The sequence below is a fragment of the Mus musculus genome, chromosome 2, assembly GCF_000001635.26.
Source record: "Mus musculus strain C57BL/6J chromosome 2, GRCm38.p6 C57BL/6J".
Lineage (NCBI taxonomy): Eukaryota > Metazoa > Chordata > Mammalia > Rodentia > Muridae > Mus > Mus musculus.
The window spans coordinates 59,626,180-59,646,468 of record NC_000068.7 but is presented as its reverse complement, the minus strand read 5'-3'; the positions used below and the strand labels follow the sequence as shown (position 1 = coordinate 59,646,468).

General features: G+C 46.4%; 1 protein-coding gene across 10 annotated transcripts in view; it reads right to left on the bottom strand.

Moving 5' to 3' along the window:
• Positions 1-20,289, bottom strand: part of Tanc1 (tetratricopeptide repeat, ankyrin repeat and coiled-coil containing 1) — a 234,393-nt gene that overhangs the window by 199,745 nt on the left and 14,359 nt on the right. The window contains exon 1 of one of the 10 annotated variants that reach the window (XM_017319202.2): positions 1,992-7,696. The exons of the other annotated variants lie outside the window; for them this stretch is intronic. The gene's annotated coding sequence lies outside the window, so the exon portion shown is untranslated. Of the gene's footprint in view, positions 1-1,991; positions 7,697-20,289 lie in introns of those variants that run through there. 10 annotated transcript variants of the gene reach the window in all.

Here is a 20,289-nt window from a genome sequence, read left to right as displayed (position 1 = left end):
AAGTCCTGGCTCTTTGGTGGCCCTAGAGTGTGTTCTGCTCTTTGCACCCAGACCACACAGTCATCCACACCTCAGTCCCCTAGCCTTCGATTTCCTTATTCTACGGTGCTCTTTACTGGTCACAAGGTTGGGGACCAGATCAGGACTCAGCTTCTCAACTGTCCCAAGCCAAAAAAAAAAAAAAAAAAAAAAAAAAGACCTCAGAGAGAAGGTGTGTGCAGCCCAGAGATGCCAGAGCCCTGGAATTCTCAGACCCAGAAAGGCCCTCAACAAAAGACTCAAAAACAGGTCCCCTTAATTGCCTGCTCCACACTTGTCACGCCCCCCTCCACCCAGAAGCACAAAGCCAGCAGGTTTGATGCGGCTAGCCCCACCTCCCTGCCTCTCTGTTCCTTACCAGGATCCAGCCACAGGCACTGCCCCAAACTTTCTGCTTTGATTCTAAGCCAATTTTCCTGAGACCCTCTTCTAGGTCTTGACCATTGTACATCCCTACCTTTCCCCACTTAGACAAGTACACCATGCCTGCCTGGGCTCCCACTGGGCTGGCTCTGGGTCTCAGGTGTCTCCCTCTGCCAAACAAACCCCCATCCCTCACCTACACACTCCCCTGAGATGCTCCACAAAACCCACCTCCTCCAAGAAGCCTGTCCTGACTCCTCATCCTGCCTGTCACCCTCTGCACTCCTCCAAGAACACCTCACTATTTCCTCCTGATTGTGTCTCTCTTCCAGGGCACAGAGCCACGCCTGGCACAGTGTGCCAATAACTGCTCCATAAATAAACCCATGGGTACCGCAGTCCCTGCTTTCAGCTCTGAAACGGTTTATTGAGATGGTTTATTTGAAATTTCAATTAAGACTCATAAAGCAACCACTCATAGGAGATGCTGTACATTTTCTTTCCCTGAATTAGATTAGGAAACATCCCCTGCCCTTGACTTCCCAGAACAAATAGATTCCTTTGATAGAGGGAAAAAAAAAAAAAAAAAAAAAAAAAAAAAACCAGAAACAAAAACACTACTTCCCCAATAAAAATTGAAAACAGCAGAACAGCTGATACAGCTTAGGTGGGGTAAGAACAGTTGTGTGAAGGAGGGGGGAGGGGGGAGGGAAGTTTACTTTGGATGACTACTGGATCAACCCACATGCTATATGAGAAAACTGAGCACAATAATCCATCTCAGGGCTGTTTGTAAGGCACAGGGAGGAAGAGGAGGCCGCTAGCTGCAGTGGAAATTTCCTTCCTTTGTCTAGCTGTACTTCTGGTATGCCTACCACACCAAACTCTCAATAGTGACTTATGACAATTTCATTTATAGGAAGTGATTTCAAAGGGCCCAGGGAGCTGCAGATGGTACCCCGGGGGCCCATCTGTCTAAGGATGAAAGCATAGCACACACCATTACATCACCCTGACCTTCCTCAGTAACTTCCTATCTGACAAAACCTAGATGTTTGCTCGGCCAACGAGATATTTGTGTTTGTCTCCAGCCTCGGGCTTTGGGTCCTGATTAGTTTTAAAATCATTATGCATCCAAACTGAATAGGGCCACTGTCCGGCAACTGGAAGGCCACCCCTCTGGGCACAGCCCCAGCTCTGTGGGCTTTGGGAGTGACTGCTGTCCTTTCTCTATAACTGCAGTCTCTGGTGGTTCATCTTCCTGCCCCCTTCCAGAGCTAAAGCGTCTCTCCTTGGCATCCTTCTCCCCGGGAGACCCCAGAGAAGGGAAGAAGGGTGCAGCTAGGCCTCGGGCTCTCCTCAGATAAATGGTGTAGCGCAGCGCAGCCTAACTTGGGCATCCTACTGCCTCAGCTCCCATCTTACATGGCACCCTCCAGCCTCGACTCCAGGATAGCTATTATTTTCTGAACACCCACAGACCCTGGAACATCCTCGTGTTCACAGATACAGCTACATGTCAGTCAAACATGCTCAGCTGAGCATAAACAACACCTATCATCACTCCAGGACAGGGCAACAAAACCTACATCCTCCAACTCTTCATCCTCCGCCCTCCACAGGGTACAACCATAGATGTAGCGTCCACTCCGAAGGGCCTGGAACCTCGTGAACAACCAGCCACCTTGGGAGTCTAGAGAGGAAGGGGACTGGTGGTACAGGGAGAGGGGAACAAAATGGGAGCTGGATGAGACAGAATACATTTCATTACATATATGGAAATCTCATAATGAAACCCACTATTATGTATAATTAATATGTACTAATAAAAACATTTTATAGAAGAAATCATTCTTTAAACAGGCGGGGTGGTACTACGGGAGGCATGCGCAACTGGCACTGATGTTTGCAACTTTAAAGTCCTTTCTAAAATAAGATGGATTGATGAGCAGCTGTGTAATAAGTCAAGAGAGTAAAATCTCAGTAGTAGAATGCGGATGAGGAGTCATCTCTGTCTCCCCATGTCATGTTTCCCCGTCATTGAATGCTCTCAGAACAAGAGCATCCGGGTGAGTATTTAAGCGTTTGTAATTATCAGATGTCATCTGGGTTACTCTAGTTTTCCACTAACACCCTCTGTCCTAGAGTTTTTGTCCAGGGTAGAGTTTCGCACATTGTAGCTTCTTGCCCTCTGCCTCCTTGATCTCCTTTGGTATCTTGGAGTTTTTCTTTATTTCCTTGTCTTTTTTTTCATGACCTTAATAGTGTCAAAGAGTACTGGTCGGGGTTTTTGTAAAATGTTTCTCAATGGGGTTTGTCTGGCTTTTGTTTCCCTTCAATATAACAAGAGTTTATTTAGGAAAAGTGTTTCATATGAAAACGTACGTGACCCAATCCTACACCATAGTCAACGATGCCTTTGGGGAGGGACATGGGTCCTCTGCTGAACTTTCGGCTATGGTTTAGACTCTTCCAAGGCTTCTAACACGATGCTGTTTCCAAGTATGACCACCACTCCCCTGTGACTCTTTGCCCACCAGTTGTCACCTCCACGTACCCACCAATCACACGAGTCACAAAGGGACCCAAACCCTCGGGTGTTCCTTGTTCATATCTGCCACCACTGAACCTCAGTGATAAAGTCTTGTTGACACATTTCTTCAGCTCGGAAGGGTGAGCCCAGCTCATGGTGACTCCTTAGCAAGCTCAGAGCTGTGGCAAAGGAGTGGACGTCTCTGGCATTTTTAATGACTGTAGTGGGCTATGGGCTTAGGGAGACAGCAGGTTAAGGTTCTGCCCACACAGTCACAGAATGGCTAAACCCCAGGTTAGCCTCTCCCTCTCGACCTCTACCTTTAGAGGACTCAGCAACTTCGGCCTCAGTCTAGCCTCTGTGAGCGGGAGGGGGTGGGAACGGCAGCCTTAGGCTCCTGGAGAAAAAGGTATCTGCAACAAGTATTTGAAATTCTCCTCTAAGAATGCTGTTTCCTGACTTCGCATAAATCCATGCCATGTGAATACATATATTATGCTTTGTATTATTATGCAGTACCACACTATTTATTTTGTTGCTAAAGTTAGCTCTGGCTGTTAAGAGCTCCTTGAGGTTGGCTCCTTCCTCCCTTCAACATGCCCACATCCTTTGTTTTTTTTCGGAGCACTTCCTCATTTTCTGGCCACACAAGATGCTCCAGAACTATAATTATGCTGCCCAAGGAGTCCGGCTCACTGGAGACCGGAGACCGGCACCAGTGGAGGGAAGAGATGTATATACTTATTACTGACAGCGAGTCAAGGCTGCACGGCCCTATCACTCCCGTGTGTGCACCAGCCCATTTACACACTTACTTATCAACTCTTATGTGGATCAGTATTTAGCCCATCCCAAGTCCACACCTGGGTCTCCAACATCTAAGCCTTCTCCTTTGCTTACGTCACACCATCTTAACCCCTGCGTATGCAACAATGGAACTCCAGAATTGCTAACCCATACCCCAGGAGAAACTTGGCCAACTACAGAGCAATGTGTTTACCTTTCTTCTTGACTTTAGATTTATACTGGAAAATACCATTCTTCAAAGTGAACTGGGTCCCTAGGCCTTGTGTCCAAAATCTTCAGTGTCACTGTCATACAATAACATAGCTTTACTCTTCCATTACAGCCTGCATCTCTACACACACCCTACCCTCACAGACAGCTACTTCCTGGTGTGTGATCTGAATATATTCAATTCTCCCATGTGTACTCTAACCAGAGTGCTGTGCACACATGTTCTGCCTGGTCCTTAATGCTATGACTCTTAGACCTGAAGGGGCTCGCCTGGCACCCAGCTCAGTTCTAGAACACAGAGGTTGCTCAGATTATTAAAAAGATAAACAGGCTACATAGATTTAGTCGTTTTATGTTAATTTAATGAAGTTTAATGGTTGGAAGACATTCATCAAAACTTGAAGTACAATTTTTAATCACAATACCTAAAATTCAGTAATAATTGTTATAAATTTAATGTTACTCCTAACAGACTAAAGAGCAAATTACACACAGTGGTTGGGAATCATTTGAATACAAATTGGCATGCGGTAAAAATATACCACACTTGTGTACAAAAAAAAATTATGTACCTAAATAACAAAATAAGAATAGCATACCATTTAGCATATGCCTGTGAACAGAAAAACATTGAAGGACACATACCAGGTTATTTTTAACCTCCTTTTTTCCCTTTGTCCTTAAATTAAAATTAAGGAGCCTGTTTGCTATGTAGGAAACAAGTATCAATCTCAACAAAGATGAAAACCAGTCCAGTGGTGCACACCTTTAAGCCCAGCACCCGGGAGGCAGAGGCAGGTGGATCTCTCTGAGTTCAAGGCCAGCCTGCTCCGCAGAGCAAGTTCTAAGCCTGTTGGGGCTAAAGAGAGAGAATCTCAAGAGTGAGAGAGAAAACGAAGATCAGCAGCTGAGTGCTAAACTAGGGACAGCTTCCAGAGCAAGGCAAGAAGGGGCAAGGAACCAAGGTCCAAGGGACATGTCCTCAGGTCCACTGTCACCTAGCATGGACACCTCAAAGGCAGGAGGACATGGGACAATCTTGCAGAGAGCAAGGGTAGAAATGGGGGCTGTCTAGAGAGTGTCCTAAGGAATAGGAAGTTTAACGGACAGGAAAGACTTAGTGAAGGCAGGGAAGGGGAGCACCCCCTGCCTAGAAGATGTCTCATTAGCCACCTCATGAGAACCTAAAGAAGGTCCCAGGCCCTAGCATCAACACAGAGAGAGCCTTCACCTGCCTTCTGCCCATTCCCTGGGAGGAGAGAGGGGATTACTGTGTGGGTAAATCTGCCTCCAGCAGATCTAATAAAGCTCAAGTGGCTGATACTGGGATTAACATTTTTACACTGGAATTTATACCCCACCCTCTACAAAAAGTGCTTTGTAACAGAAAGGACCCCAATCCACGGTAATCTTCCGTTCTGCTGACGGCCTAATGGGAGTGAAGCCCAGTGCCCACTTTCCAGTCATTTCCAGTGCATAGCACTGGGCCCAGCAGACAGCCACCTCTAGTCCCAGATCACCCAGGGTTAGACAAAAATAAAGGCCGCCGACACACACACACACACACACACACACACACACACACACACACGCACTGTGGACTACCAACACAGGGAAATTATCCCAGCTGTGAGGGCTTAGGAAGAAACGGTATACACTGACCATTTAGGTAGACAAGGCAGGGTGTGTTACGTGGGCCACTTCTTTCAGTCTTCACATCCATTGAGACAGGGACTAGCCAGTATACAGCCACTCACAGCTCAATGCACAGGCCTTGAGTTCAATAGATGGCAGCTCACAAGTGCTGGTATCTACATTTCCAGGGGCTCTCACACTCTCTTCTGGCTTCCAAGGGCTCCCACAGGCCCTTGGCACACTCACACTCATGCAGACACATACACTTAAGTAGAGATAAAGCTTTGAAAGACATCGATTGGATCCTTCCTCATGGAGCAGTCTTTTTTTTTTTTTTTAACTCATACATAAGACCAAAATCTCAAGGTTAAAATCTAAAGCACAGGCAAACATGGCGGCACATATCTGTAATCCCAGCATGCAAGAGGTAGGAGGAGGAGGATCAGGAGTTTCAGGGCCAGCCTCAGTTTCACAAAATAGTTCAAAACAGAGGCATACCCGTTTTCAAAAGTTAAAAAAAAAAAAAAAAAAAAAAAACATATTCTCCATTCCCAAAGCACTAAAGACAACATCTGTGAGACTGAGGCAGGAGGACTGTGAATTCCCAACCAGACAGAACTAGACAAGACCATGTACCAAACGAAGACAAATCTCCGATGGAAGCAGACACAGAGATGTTGGTTGCTCTCCAGGGAGGACTGACTGGCCCAGTCGGCGTTCTAAACGCCATCATTCCTCGCAACCTTCCCACCTAGCTCTAATAAAGACACCCATACCCTAATAAAGACGCTGTTCCTCAGTTAATTGCAAAAATAATTAAAATAATTATTTGATCTACAAGCCATAAAATAAGAAAGGTTAGGCCCCGTCCTGCCAGCTTATAATCTCCAAGACAGGCTCTCTGGTTAACAGGAGGTCTGTTGAGTGTATGCTCCCGCCTATGCCCGTGGGAAAGCTCGTCACATTAGCATGACTTCATCTTTTACACATTCATTAACTACTGAGAGTGATACTGCTGTTGGGCGCTGGATGTGACACCTAAAATACAGCTGCGGGGGACCACAACACCTCTGCACACCTTCTGAGTGCATTATTCTGAGGAGCTGTCCTTCTGTAAATGAACAGGTACCTATGCAGAAAAGAGATATTAGTAAGAAAGCTGCTCCCAACAGCTGCCACTGTATCCCAGGCTTACCTCCACTAGAAGGCGGTCTCCATCCGCCTGAGGCGACCTCCCCCCCCTACACAGGGAGTCCCCATGCCTATTGTGCTAGTAAGCTTCAATGTTCTAGCTCTCTTGCTTTGTGATATATATTCCTATGCCTGTCCATATAATATGGATTGCCCTACTAACCTGTTCTGTGAGAGGGTGACGAGAAGCCAAGTTCTCTCCCCTACTCCTTCAGGCCTTTATTATAGATACCCAGAGCATCATCCATTACAGCTGAGCATCCTACCACCCGTCACTCTGCAATTCAGGACAACAAGACAACTCTAAAGAGGATTTCGGAAATTAATGTTTAAAAGTTCAATAAGAAATTTTAAGGTGAAACGTAGGAAGGAGAAGAAGTTTGTTTGTTTGCTTGAGCCAGGGTCTCACAGGGTAGCCCGGTCTGGCCCCAAATTCAGAGATCTACCTGCCTCTGCCTCCTGGGTACCAAGACTAAAGGTATGCACTACCATTCCTGGCTACCTTCATTTTTTTTTAAGACTGAGAAAAATGTTTTGTCCTTATTAAAAATGTTTTGTCCTTATGACAAATAGTACAAAAGAAAATAGAAAAAGAAAAATCCTACCAACCAAATACCATCCAGAATCAGTGTGTGTGCACTCGCTTAATGGGCATTATCTTGGCATAATGTATGTGTGTAAAAGAGCTGGTGAGAAGGCTCCACAGATGAAGTCACCTGCTGCTAACCTGAGTTTGGTCCCCATGACCCACATGGTGGAAGAGACCAACCAAAGCCGCCATCTCTGGCCTCCACTCACCGAGTTCTGGGAACTACTCAAGGCGATGAGGACCACTGATGACAGGATAGCACGTGACTTAAATGCTACAGTTCCAACAGCTTCCTCTGCAGGGAAAACTGATGCCAGCCAAACCTGTAAGCAGCCGTGTGAGCCTCTGATGGCAGCTCGTGTCAGTAGGGACAGAGTTGTAAAGAACGGTTTAGCCCAGACCTCCTCAGCAGTAAAGTCTCCGAGAAGAGAGAGAAAAACCTGGATGACTTAACGTTATTAAAGCAACTTAGAAAAGAACAAACAAAGTTGAAGTGAATGCAGTCAGAACTAAATGTCAAAGAAGTGGGAAATGACAGGAGCTGGGAGGTGTTTGATGGGCATGCTGAATTCACTTCAAGCCTCCAAAAAATGAGGAGAGAGAAAGGTTTTTTAAAAGAGATCTGGTCATCTCATCGTCTGAGCATGACAGATATCAGCAGGGCCGGCTTCCGAGGGTGGTTTCCCAGCCAGCAGGCCAAGGCCTTTGGTTGGTTCAGCCTCGTTTAGCCAAGACTTCAAGTCTAATTCTCTTAGTTATAAAACAGTCAACTGCTATTTTATACTGATTCTGTTTTAAAAAAATGTTTTGTAACTATTAATTTTCTAAAAAATAAATTAACTCCCATGTCCAAAGAATATATCCCAACAAATGCTAAAAATCTCAGTACCAGGTTGGTGAGATGGCTCAGCAGTTAAGAGCACTGACTGCTCTTCCAAAGGTCCTGAGTTCAAATCCCAGCAACCACATGGTGGCTCTCACAACCATCCGTTACAAGATCTAACGCCCTCTTCTGGAGTGTCTGACGTGTATTTACATATAATAAATAAATAAATCTTAAAAAAAAAAAAACCCTCAGTACCAAAGTCTACCTGTACACATACACACACACACACAAAACCTATAATAAAATGTAATTTATAAATTAGTCATAGTAAGTGATTAAAAACATTAATAGTCTTAGGGTTTCAATGCTAAAAACACAGCCTAACCACAGCAACCCTTATAAACATTTAATTGGGGCTGGCTTACAGTTGCAAGGTTAGGTCCATTATCATCACAGAAAGCAGCATGGCAGCATGGCAGCATGGCAGCATGGCAGCATGGCAGCGCGCAGGTACAGACACAGTGCTGGCGAAGCAGCTTACAGTTCTGTATCTTCATCCGAAACGACTGCCACACTAGGCCTAGCTTGAGCATCTTAGACTTCAAAGCCTGCCTTTACCCCCAGTGACACACTCCCTCCAGCAAGGGTAGAGTGACACACCTACTCCAACAAGGCCACACCTCCTATGGGTCAAGCATTCAACCACGTGAGTCTATGGCATTCCTAGTCAAACCTCCACAGCAGCAATAAAACAATTACAACCCTACCATAAAAGTTGGTAAATGTGTGTGTCTGTCCCTCTTGAAGGAATCAAGGTAAATACTAGGAATTCCAGATCCTGGTGATGGTGGCCTTCTAAACCACAGGAAGGACAATGGTGGATAGGAGGGACACCTACGCGGAGCAAGCGTGGGCTGCTCCTCTTCACCTCAGCAGTACACAGAAGACGCTCGCTCGCCCCTGTCAGTCCACTGAGCTTCCTCATGTCTGCTCCCAGAGAAACTCAGTTCAAATGGCTAACTGTAGTGCCTACTTAATAGAGTTATGCACAGGCTGCCGCCAGGCTGCTCAGTACTCGTGGTTTCTCTCAGCACTTTTCACCCTGTTGCTACCCTAAGCCTCTCCAGCCTGCAAGCTTCGCCTCCCTTCTCCCAGCTTCTGGTTCCTAAAAAACCCTGCCATTTGGGCCCTGCGCTCGCACGGTTCTTTTTGTGCTTCTGGTCCCCTGCTCTTGGTTCTTCTCTCTCACTTAGTCCTCTAGACTCTGTGGTCTTCTGTCTTCATCTCTTGTCGTCTCTGTGTCTCTCTCTCTGTCTGTCTCTCTCTGCCTCTGTCTGTCTCTCTCTCTATCTCTGTCTGTCTCTCTGTCTCTCTCTGTCTCTCTCTCTCTGTCTCTCTCTCTCTGCCTCTGTCTCTCTAAATGTCTCTGTCTCTCTCTGTCTCTCTGTCTCTCTCTCTCTCCCTCTCTCTCTCTCTCTCTCTCTGTCTCTCTCTCTCTCAGCCCGGTTCAGTCTGGACTCTTCCAGATGCCTCTGGCTGAACTCTCCTTCATATCTACAATAAAAACCTTCTCCGCAACCATACCTCTAGGGGTGGGCATGTCCTCATTTTCATTCACTGCCCCCTGCACAGAGCTGCCTACTCGGTCTAGCTCAGTTGCTGCCACTGTGAGAAAACACTCACCAAAACAACTCTTGGGAGGAAAGGGCTTCCGTTCCTTACACTTCCCCACAGAGTTCATCATGGAGAGACTCAGGCAGGGAGCTAGAGGCAGGAACTGAAGCGGAGACCATGGAAGACCGCTACTTACTCTCAAGCCTCCGAGCTCAGGCTTAGATACACTTCGTACAAAGCCCAGCCCACCTACCCAGGGATGGCTGGACCCTCCTACACCAGTTAGCAATCAAGAAAATGCCCCACAGACCAATCTAATACAAGACAGCTCCTCAACTGAAGGCCCTTCTCCCCAAGATTAGCCATCATACTCCTGGTAAAATATTTCAGTTCCTATGATAGTAGAACATACCGTACGTATGACATGCTTGTCCTTGGGCTCCTTTTTGTGACAGGTTTCTCCCCATGTTCCTTTTGAAATGAACACTTTCCCTGTCCTTTTTTTTTTTTCTGGATAATAAATAATGTGGTAACCACCTATGTGATATACATGTGTGCACTTGCACAATTATTTCATTGGCATAAGCTTCTAGAACCAGAACTTCCGTTCCAATGACTTGCATAAATACACTGACAGGCTGCCTGCAGATCTGTCCCCAGTTGTCCTCCTAACATTGGAAGATAGTTCTCATGTCCCCACCAGCCTCACTAACATGAGTATTCTTTTCAATCAATGATTCTTCTCACCAGCATCCAGTGAGCACTATCCACACGCCAGGTCCCACCTGAGCTGCTCTCCAGCTGCTGTGGTTGCAATGAGGTTGGCTCCCTATAGGTTCGTGATTTGAACACATGGTCCCCAGAGGGATGATGCTGTTTGGGGAGGTTTAGAAGGTGTGGCCTTTTGGAGAAAGTATATCACTGAAGGTTACAGAGGATTTTAATCCAGCAACATGGCTGCTCTGGCAAGGGATTATATCCTAAAACCTTCTAGGTCTATGTGATCCAGCTGGGATGCAGACACACCCTGGATTACAGTATGATCTGGCTGGAGTATAGACACACCCTTAGTGCACACCTTTAATCCCTAACAATGAAAGTAAGGTTACTTTGTAGAAGAAAGCAGCCATGTTTGAAAGTGGCATCTAATCGAGGGGCAGACAAAGTGATGAATCAGAGAAAGAGTTGACAGAATGACTCAGAGATAGGATATACCCAACTCTTCGGAGAACTGCACAGGAAAGGGAAGCTACTTAAGAGTGGGGAGGAGGGGGGATAGTGTAGTATGTGGGGTGTGTGTGGCAGTTTTACCAAGACAGTTTTACAGAGACAGATTGCAGAAAAAGAGCAAACTCGACACAGGTGAAGATAGAACAAGCCAGAGAATGAGAATGAGCCAGAAGAGTAGAACATATAGCCTAAGTTAGTATGAGGCCAAGCAGAGCAATTCAGTCAGAAACAGAGAAAAGCCAGATTGAATCAATCGGCCTGGGGCTGGAGAACTGGCTCAGCAGGTAAAAGCACTGACTGCTCTTCCTAAAGGTCCTGAGTTCAAATCCCAGCAACCACATGATGCCTCACAACCAACTGTAATGAGATCTGACACCTTCTTCTGGTGTGTCGGAAGGCAGCTACAGTGTACTTATGTATAATAATAAATAAATTGGGCCGGAGCAAGCAGGGACTGAGCGAGTAAGGCCGAACAGAGCTAGCAGGGTTGACCAGAGTGAGCAGAGGTCCTAAATTTCAATTCCCAACAACTACATGAAGGCTCACAACCATCTGTACAGCTTGAAAGATTGGATTGTATGGAGGCTAGAAGCTTTGCAGGACTAGGCCTAGAGATAGTTAAGAGAAATAAGTGCTCTGGGCTCAGCCCAGCTCATCTCATCCCATCATCTGAGGAAATAGAAGCAACATCTACAGGAGGTTGAGTCTAAACTTTAGGCCCCAAAACCCTTTCCAGTGGCTGTCTCTGGCTTGAGCTTTCAGTTTGCAGATGGAAGCTCTTAGCATTCTTCTCCAGCTACCATGCCTCCACTCTGCCATCACCAACCCTTAAATCCTTCTGAAACCCTAAGCCTAAATATACTCTTCCTTCCTTAAGTTGCACTGGTCCTGGCTGTTTTATCACAGCAACAGAAAAATAACTAACACAGTTCTTAGCATCTGACCTTACAATAGTGATGTGGAAACAGGTGCTCAAAATACATTATACCCGAGTAACCGGTCACACTACTCTAGGGTAGTAAGGCCCACATTCATGTGACCTGTTCAAGGTCACACAACTTGCCAAACATGTTGCTGGGATATGACCCCTGTTCATCATCTCCAGAACCCAAGACAGCGCTTCAGCTTCTCAAAAAAAAAAAAAAAAAAAAAAAAAGTCAAAACCCTGGTTCACTCATTCTTCCTGCTGAGTCACCCTTCCACAGTAAAACCTACCGAGGGTTCCAATTTCAAGGATGATACAAAGGCTGCCAGGCTAGAGGTCAAAAGAATGCTTCTTGCGCCTGTTTTCCTGAATCTCCTCTTGGCTGAAAACCGCCCAAAATAGCTCCCATCTCTACCTTTACAATGCACTGCAAAGCCTAAGATGAGCAGCTATTCTTTCCAGAGTACCTGCTGAGCTCTTTCTCTGTGCCCTGATTCTGAAGACAAAGAGGCCATGCTGGCCCCAAGCATCCAGAGAGAGATGAGCAACAAGGCCAACAGCGACCTGACTATACTAGAAAGCATGGGAGGGGTGAAGACTCAGACACTAACACACACACACACACACACACACACACACACACACACCTGCCATCAACTAGCCAACACCTGGGAAATCTGTGACTCCCTCTGAAACATGCAACAACAGCCCCTAAGTCACCAGACTCAGACTTGGCTGCAACTGTTATGCTAAAGACCCACAGAGGCCGAGAAGGAAGGAAGTCATGGCCGCTGCCTTGAACACATAATGGTATTCTTTCTCCCCTTTCCCAAATTTTACAGAGCATCATTTAACATTTATAATTCTTAAAATATTTTAATTGCCGGGAGCACAGATGGAGGCATGATTAATTCTGACTGAAATAATGTATGTAAAAGGTGGAAGCTGACCCCTCCCCCCCACGAATGGTATTACTGTCAGAGCATGAAGTAACCTAGAATTATGCATAATAGCATCACAGGCTGCAGCGCAGGTTATTTTTAAGTTATGCTCTTGGTTTCCAGCTCACCTGATAATGTGCAACATTAATCATCTCTTTACAGTATTTCCTCCAACTCTTTAAAAAATACAAATGTAAAAGAAAACAGCTGAACAGTACAATGGGGCCTGGGAAGGCAAGGCTTTCTCCTGTCCCACATTCTTAACGTTTGGGTAGTCTTATTAATCTTAGTGAATGCTACATTTCTGTTTTAACCACAGGTTTACATGTAAGTACTACTAACACTTCATTCGAGGTGCTGCATCTTAATTCCAAACCATCCTCTCTGTTCCAGCGCTGACTTCTTTTTTCCAATGTGCTTCTAAAGCCTACGGCCAACATCCAACTTCTCCCAAACTCTACCTAGATCCTCGATGGCCAAGATCCAACTTCCCTACCGAGATCCCTCTACTCCTCATGCTCCCAGAGAGGGGTCTATTCTGTTCCTTCACACTGGTGTCCCCCTCACCATTATTTACACAGAGATCTTGACCAGTACTCTAGACAGATCCTTCCTTCTTCCTTCTGTGTACTTATCAATCAATCACTGATTTCATCTTCTCAATCGACCCATGCTTCCCGTTCCCACCCAAGGTCAAGATACTATCTTACCATGCAAGAGTCTGGCTGGCTTCCTGGCCTCCCTTCTCCCTTCCTACCAAGCTAACAGGAAAGAAAATTTGACCGAGTCCTTCCCATTAAGCCTTTCAGAGGTTCCACTACCTACAGAATCAATCAGTTCTTCTTCAGCAAGGTCTCCGAGGCCCACCGATACTCACATCAGGCTCTCTGAGCCCCCATCTCTGGACCACCTTCCTCCTGCAATCTACCCATCCCTCTCAGATTCGTTATAGCTCTAAATATTTCCATCCACTGCTCATGCTGTTGCTTTGGCTACAACCCATCTGTGATGGCTAATCTTAGTTGACAACTTGACACACCTGGGACGAGGGACCCTTAGTTGGGGAATTGTTCTTTATCAGATTGGCCTGTGAGCTTGTCTTTGGGGGCATTTTCTAGATTGCTGATTGATGTAGAAGACCCAGGTTATCACCATTACTAGGCAGGTAGGTTTAGTTTATAATCATCACAAAGAAGTGAATGAGAGTTTTGCCATTGATTTGATAGTAGGGCAACCTGTTAGTGAGGTGGACCACTGCATGGTCATAGTCTGTGACGGTGAGGTTAGTGACTTGGGCCACTGTACTGGCTGGTTTTGTGTGTCAACTTGACACAACCTGGAGTTATCACAGAGAACGGAGTTTCCCTCGAGAAAATGCCTCCATGAGATCCAGCTGTAAGGCATTTTCTCAATTAGTGATCAATGGGGATAGAGCTTAGCCTATTGTGGGTGGTGCCTAGTCCTGGGTTCTATAAGAAAGCAAGCTGAGAAAGCCAGTGGGAAGCAAGCCAGTAAGCAGCACTCCTTCATGGCCTCTACATCAATTCCTGCCTCCAAGTTCCTACCCTGTGTATGGAAGTGTAAGCTGAATAAACCCTTTCCTCCTCAATTTGCTTCTTGGTCATGATGTTTTGTGCAAGAATAGAAACCCTGACTAAGACAGCCACCCAAAGGTGTGTGTGTGTGTGTGTGTGTGTGTGTGTGTGTGTGTGTGTGTGTGTGTACAGAGAAAACAAACTGGGGATGTGTGGCTCCTGTAACCTGCAGTTAAAGCATCACCATCAGGAAAGCTTGGCTGCATCCTTGTCCTCTGACCCCTACAGAACAATCCCCACGCCAGGTGTGTTAGTATGAGATCAAGGCTTTGTGTGAAAGGTGTTCTCAGTTAGGAAGAAAGGATGCTAACACCATTTTTTTTTTTATAAAGCAGCTGAAGGGGACCTGGCGACGTGCCAGTAAGCACCCTTCCTCTGTGGTTTCAGATTCAAGTTCCTGCCCTGTGTTCTCGGCTTTGGCTTCCCTCCACGGTGGCTGTAACCTGTAAAATGAAATAAGCCCTTTCCCCCTCAAGCTGCTTTTAGTCATGGTGTTTATCACAGCAACAGAGAAACAAACTCAGTTCTTAGTCTTTCCAAAGATGGCTTAGGCACAAACTTGTCTTGAAAAGTTTCAAAGAATTGGCAAGCCCTGGCGAGAGGAGCCTCTCCCGTACTCTGCTCCTCAGAGTAGGTCCTGGCACCTAAGCTCCTGCTTGCTCTGTCAGCCCTGCCCACAGATGCACTGCTCTTCCAAAACACAGACCACATCTTCATCCTCGTAGCTCCCAGACTTTCACTCAACTCAATGCTGTTGATTGTACAAGAGCACACCCTATTCCAGGTGTCCTGTGTAAATATTACCTCTCATGAGTTCAATGACACCCCCCTTCTACACGGAGAAACTGAGACTCTAATATTAAGAAACATCTGCCAGGCCATTAAGCAGATGAGGAAACCTGAAGCCAAGTCTCTCTCTACATAACTCCACAATCATTACTCCTTAAGTTTTACTGTTCTCTTGGGTATTTTGGAGCTCTGACTCTAAGGTTCTGAAGGTAAGGATGAGCGCACAACTCTGGGCAACCTAAGGACACTGTGCTCCTCACGCCCAACTGTCAGTCCAAAACCATCTAGAAATGGCAGCGAAACAGACAGCATCTTAGGAACAAATTTTGTAACCAGCCCCCACCCCACAACCATGCTTTAGAATCCCCAAGTAAGGGCTTTGGGGAGGGCTACGGAAAATCCAAAGGGCACACCATCTTAAGCAGCCACGGTAGCCCAGCTTAATCCTACCTGTTAGCTTTCCCCATGTCCCAAATCTGTCTCCCCACAGCCTAACTGCACAGCATCTCTAGGCCCTCACTCCTCACCACCACGGACCTTTGAACCAAAACCCATAGGGAGTTACAAGTTGATCCCTTCTGCAGAGACAGAGCAATCCCTGCAAATAATCACTGGGGAGCCCGTGACAGAAACAGATAGGGCTAAGAACACAAAATGAGTATCACAGGGGTGGAGGTGAGGGTCAAGGAGCTAGGAGCTGAGAAGTCCAGTCAAGGAGACACAAAGTAGTAATGGCATTTACCCAAAGTGGGCAGAGAAGGCTCATCTCTCTCCCCAACACAAGAATCATGAACAAGAAACTAATCTGATCTGCGAGAATTAACGCAAAGCTTGCTGGCTACGAGAACCAAAGAAGCAAAAACTACTGTGAGCAGCCAGACTCTGACAAAAGACAAAAACCAAAAAAATCCAAACCCACCTTCTATTCCATGCAGCCAGAGCCACACCCAACTCAGAGATTTCCTCCCAACTCTGGAGAGTCCCAGGAGGCAGACAAGGAAAAGCAGCACACAGTCAGCACGATACCCACTGCAGGCATAGTAACAGGCCCCCAGTGTCCCAGGGCAGATATTCAAGCTCAGCCACCTCCCACCATTAACCTGAAGTCTAGGACTTCACCACACTCCATTCCGGAAACAACCTTCAGAAGTAGCCACACCCCAGGTCCCCAGAGAGCATGCTCCAGGCAGCTGTGCAACCCACTCAGGTCACTGGGACCAGGGCACTGGGTTGGAGCCTTACCACAGTCGCCTGGCTTCAAAACCTCAACTTGGCAGAGCTGCACATGACAAAGAGGGCAGGGACTGGATGGCACTAGACACACGCCAACATATACTAAGTGGTGGCTTGACTTTAACACTCAGATTTCAAACAGGTACTTTCTGTTACTTTGGGGGATGTGGAGGAGACTGAAACCGGTGACTTGTGATAGGGAACCAAATCCAGGGCCTTTTTATCATGGGAGACAAGCACTCTCCAGTCTCCCATTGAGCTTCACACCCAGACTCTGAGTTTAATCAGGAACAACCTAGGCCATTCCTGGGCAATTTAACAACCCCAGAATATCTAACATTCCTCATTCATTCTCTCTACTCACCAAGATTCCGAAACTCCTCTGACTTTTTTTTCTAAGACGTGGACTCACAGTGTAGCCCTAGCAGGCCTAAAATGTACTATGTAGACCAGGATGGCCTCAAACACACAGATCCACTTACTTCTCTGTCTCCCAAGGGCTAGAATTCAAGGCCTGTGCCACCAACATCCGGCCCTCAACCTCTTTTGTGTAAGCAAGAAAACCAGGAAGCTAATTTCCTAGAAATCTCTTTCTGGAAGTCCATTGAAAAGCCAAGGCAAAGACTAATTTCCAGGGCTTGCCACTTTTGAATGCTAATCCAAATGACTTTTAAAAAGAGCAACCTTGGCAAAATTCCATATAAATGCACACGAGATACTAAAAATAAATCATTTTCCTAGGTGATTTTTTTTTTAAACCAAAGATCAACACCATATGGTTTAATAAGCTATCAAAAGTTCCTGAAATCAAGGCTGGGAGATGGCTCAGTCAGTCAGTTAAGGCCTGGGGGAGACAGAGATGGCTCACAGAAGCTTACTGGCCTCCAGCCTAGCCAAATCCACAGGCTCCAACTTCAGTGAGACCCTGTCACAGGGCAGGATTTCTTAACAGGGTGTTTAAGGAAAAGTAAGCAAGAAAGAAGAATAAACCGTGTCCTCTTGAAGTCTAAGCTTTCTAAGAATCACAAGAGAGAAGGTATTTCTTCAAATTCCCGAATGGACAGTTTTCCAGTAACATAAGACTCACAGCCATATCACCCGCAACAAACACGGTCATACGAATGAAGGGTTCAGCCTGGCCCTAACCTGTCCTCTGCACAGCACTGCCGTCTGCCTACTTGTCACCATCCCTGCTGACTCTTCTGCCCCGCCCTGCCGTTCTCTGAGTTCCTGTCTGCTCTGTGGACTCCATGCTGCCCAGTTCATGAACTTCTGAGAAAGGCAAGTTGCATCTTGAAAACTCAGTTTGTTAAGAGTGTTCTTGGACAGCCTGTTCTAAGAAGACCCCAGTGACCTTGGGTCTGTTTCCCTTCATGAAAACGCCATGAGCTGTGTCTTTAGTGTACACTCAAGGGTACTCAGCAGCCTCAGTTCTCTTCCTGCCCTACCTGTCATCTCTCAGCTGGTCTACTTCAAAAGCCCAACAGAGCGAGCGCCCTGCCACCCATCTGTCCCCACGCCAGTCTCCTGTCCTCCATACCACCGCTGCCAAGGCTTTGGTCCAAAACACAGATCTGATTACATCATCTCCCAGCGGAAAGGCCTTTGACAGCTATCACTTGCTCTCGGGAGCAAGTCCACACTTCTTGGTCTGGCATGCAATGCCTCTGCAATCTGGCTCTCTCCTTCCATCCTACTCTACCAAATGCCAGGCACCGTCTGCTCTTGAACAACCCAAGCATGACTTGTTTGCATGCCTCCCAGCCTCTGTTCATTGTGCTCCCTTCATCCAGAACGCACACCCTCCCACCTGGCAGAACCCTACCCAGGCTGCATCTCCTCCCTCTGCTCCCTGATGCCAGCCCAGAACCAACACCTCCTCTTCCTCCGCCTCCTCTTCCTCCTTCCTCCAGATGCACTAGCTCCTGGTCACGAACGTCCCCCGAGGAGCTGTGTATGCTCTACTGTCTCAGACAGAGACATAGGCCTGTACCTCAAAAGGGCATGGTAGCCCTCAAAAACTACTTGTTGGCTACAAGAGCCAAAGACCATCTAACAAAAACCTCCACCCCAGGCATGAGAAGTCCTCTTTTGAGTTGTTGGTCAGCATTGTCCAAGAGACTCCCAAAACAGTATAGGCTACTGCTATTGGTGCTACTGCTATTGTACTGGCTGTCCCCAGGGGTGGAACATAAGTCCCTATTGTTGCAGACAACACACAGTTCAGGCCTTGAGGCTGCTGCTAAGCTGGAACTGACAGGAAAGCCTCCTCCCTCTTTTCACGGTACAAAAGGTACTGTTCTATTCAAGCTTCCAAGGCAGGGAGGCAGCCCACAGTCCTATCCAGCTATGACATATATGAAACATGTGCTGGCTAACTGTATGTCAACTTGACACAAGCTATTTTCATTGGAGAGGAGAGAGTCTCAATTGAGAAAACACCTCTAGAAGAAAATGACTCTGGCTGTAAGCAGACAAGCCTATTGGGCATTTTCTTAATTAGTGATTGGTGGAGTGGGCCCAACCCAATGTGTGTGGGGATACCCCTGGGCTGGTTGGTGGCCCTGAGTACTGTAAGAAAGAAAACGGTCAATGTAAGTCAGTAAGCAGCGCTCCTCCATGGCCAGTACATGATCTCCTGCCTCCATGTCCCTCTCCTGACTTCCTTCAGTAATGTACTGCAATGTGGCCGCAGAAGCCTAACAAACCCTTTCCTCGCCAACTTGCTTTTGGTCATGGTCTTTCATTATAGCAGTAGTAACCCTAACTAGGCAAACCACATCAACGACCGACCGGCATGACAAGGCAGCACCTTTGCGGATATGTACCTTTGAAAATGCATAAACATTCTACTTGTGAGACTGGCTGAGGCTGGAGGAAGCAATGGAGGCTGAGGAAGATGAACTATCTATATATAAATTCCACTGGCTCAGTACCCAGTCTCCATCCTCCTAGACATGACCTCTCTCTTCCTCCTGGCCTGACTTCCAGACTATGAAGCCGGTCGGTGGAAGAGGGCTTAAAACAAAAGATTCAGAAAGGAAAATATCATAGGAGAACTTTTAATAGGAGGAAAGTGTAGCAGAATTCAGGTGTCACTGGGGTTCTGAGTTCATCCTCAGAGAATGATAACTCCTGGGTACGAAGCTATCTATGTAAGTCCCCTTGGTCCTACTGAGTATTCTCCCAGAAGCTAGATCAGAAGCCAGGGACATAAGACGTGGAGATGAGCCACAGAAGAGCTGACCCCACCAGATGTCTTTTTAACAAGACACCTTGTCTCTAAGGAGGATTCCTCAGCCCACCCCCACTTTGGCAATTCTCTGGGGAAGCCTCCCTCCTGGCTGGCCAACTCCCTGTAAATAAGCATATCCACACAACTGGAGTGTGGAATGCAGAAATGCTTCATGTAAATAAAATACAATTCACTGTTCTGAACCACAGAGCAAACCACCACCAAGGTCCAAGAGGACGTTCTGGGGTTTGATGCTCTTTACTAGCAAAAAAATAAAAATAAAAAGAGGAGCTGGGCACAGAGGCACACACATTGAGCTTAGGATGCTAATCTGGGCAACATAACAAGACTCCATCTCTAAAAAAAAAAAAAAATAGAGAGGAAATGGAGTATATATGTACATTTGCAGTGCTGTGCTATATTCCATTTCCTCTCTATTTTTTATTTTTTAGTTATAAAATACCCAGCCTGATGAAGGAAGGCTCTTTACTTCACCAAGGAAAATTTTTAATGTATAAAACAGCGTATAAATCC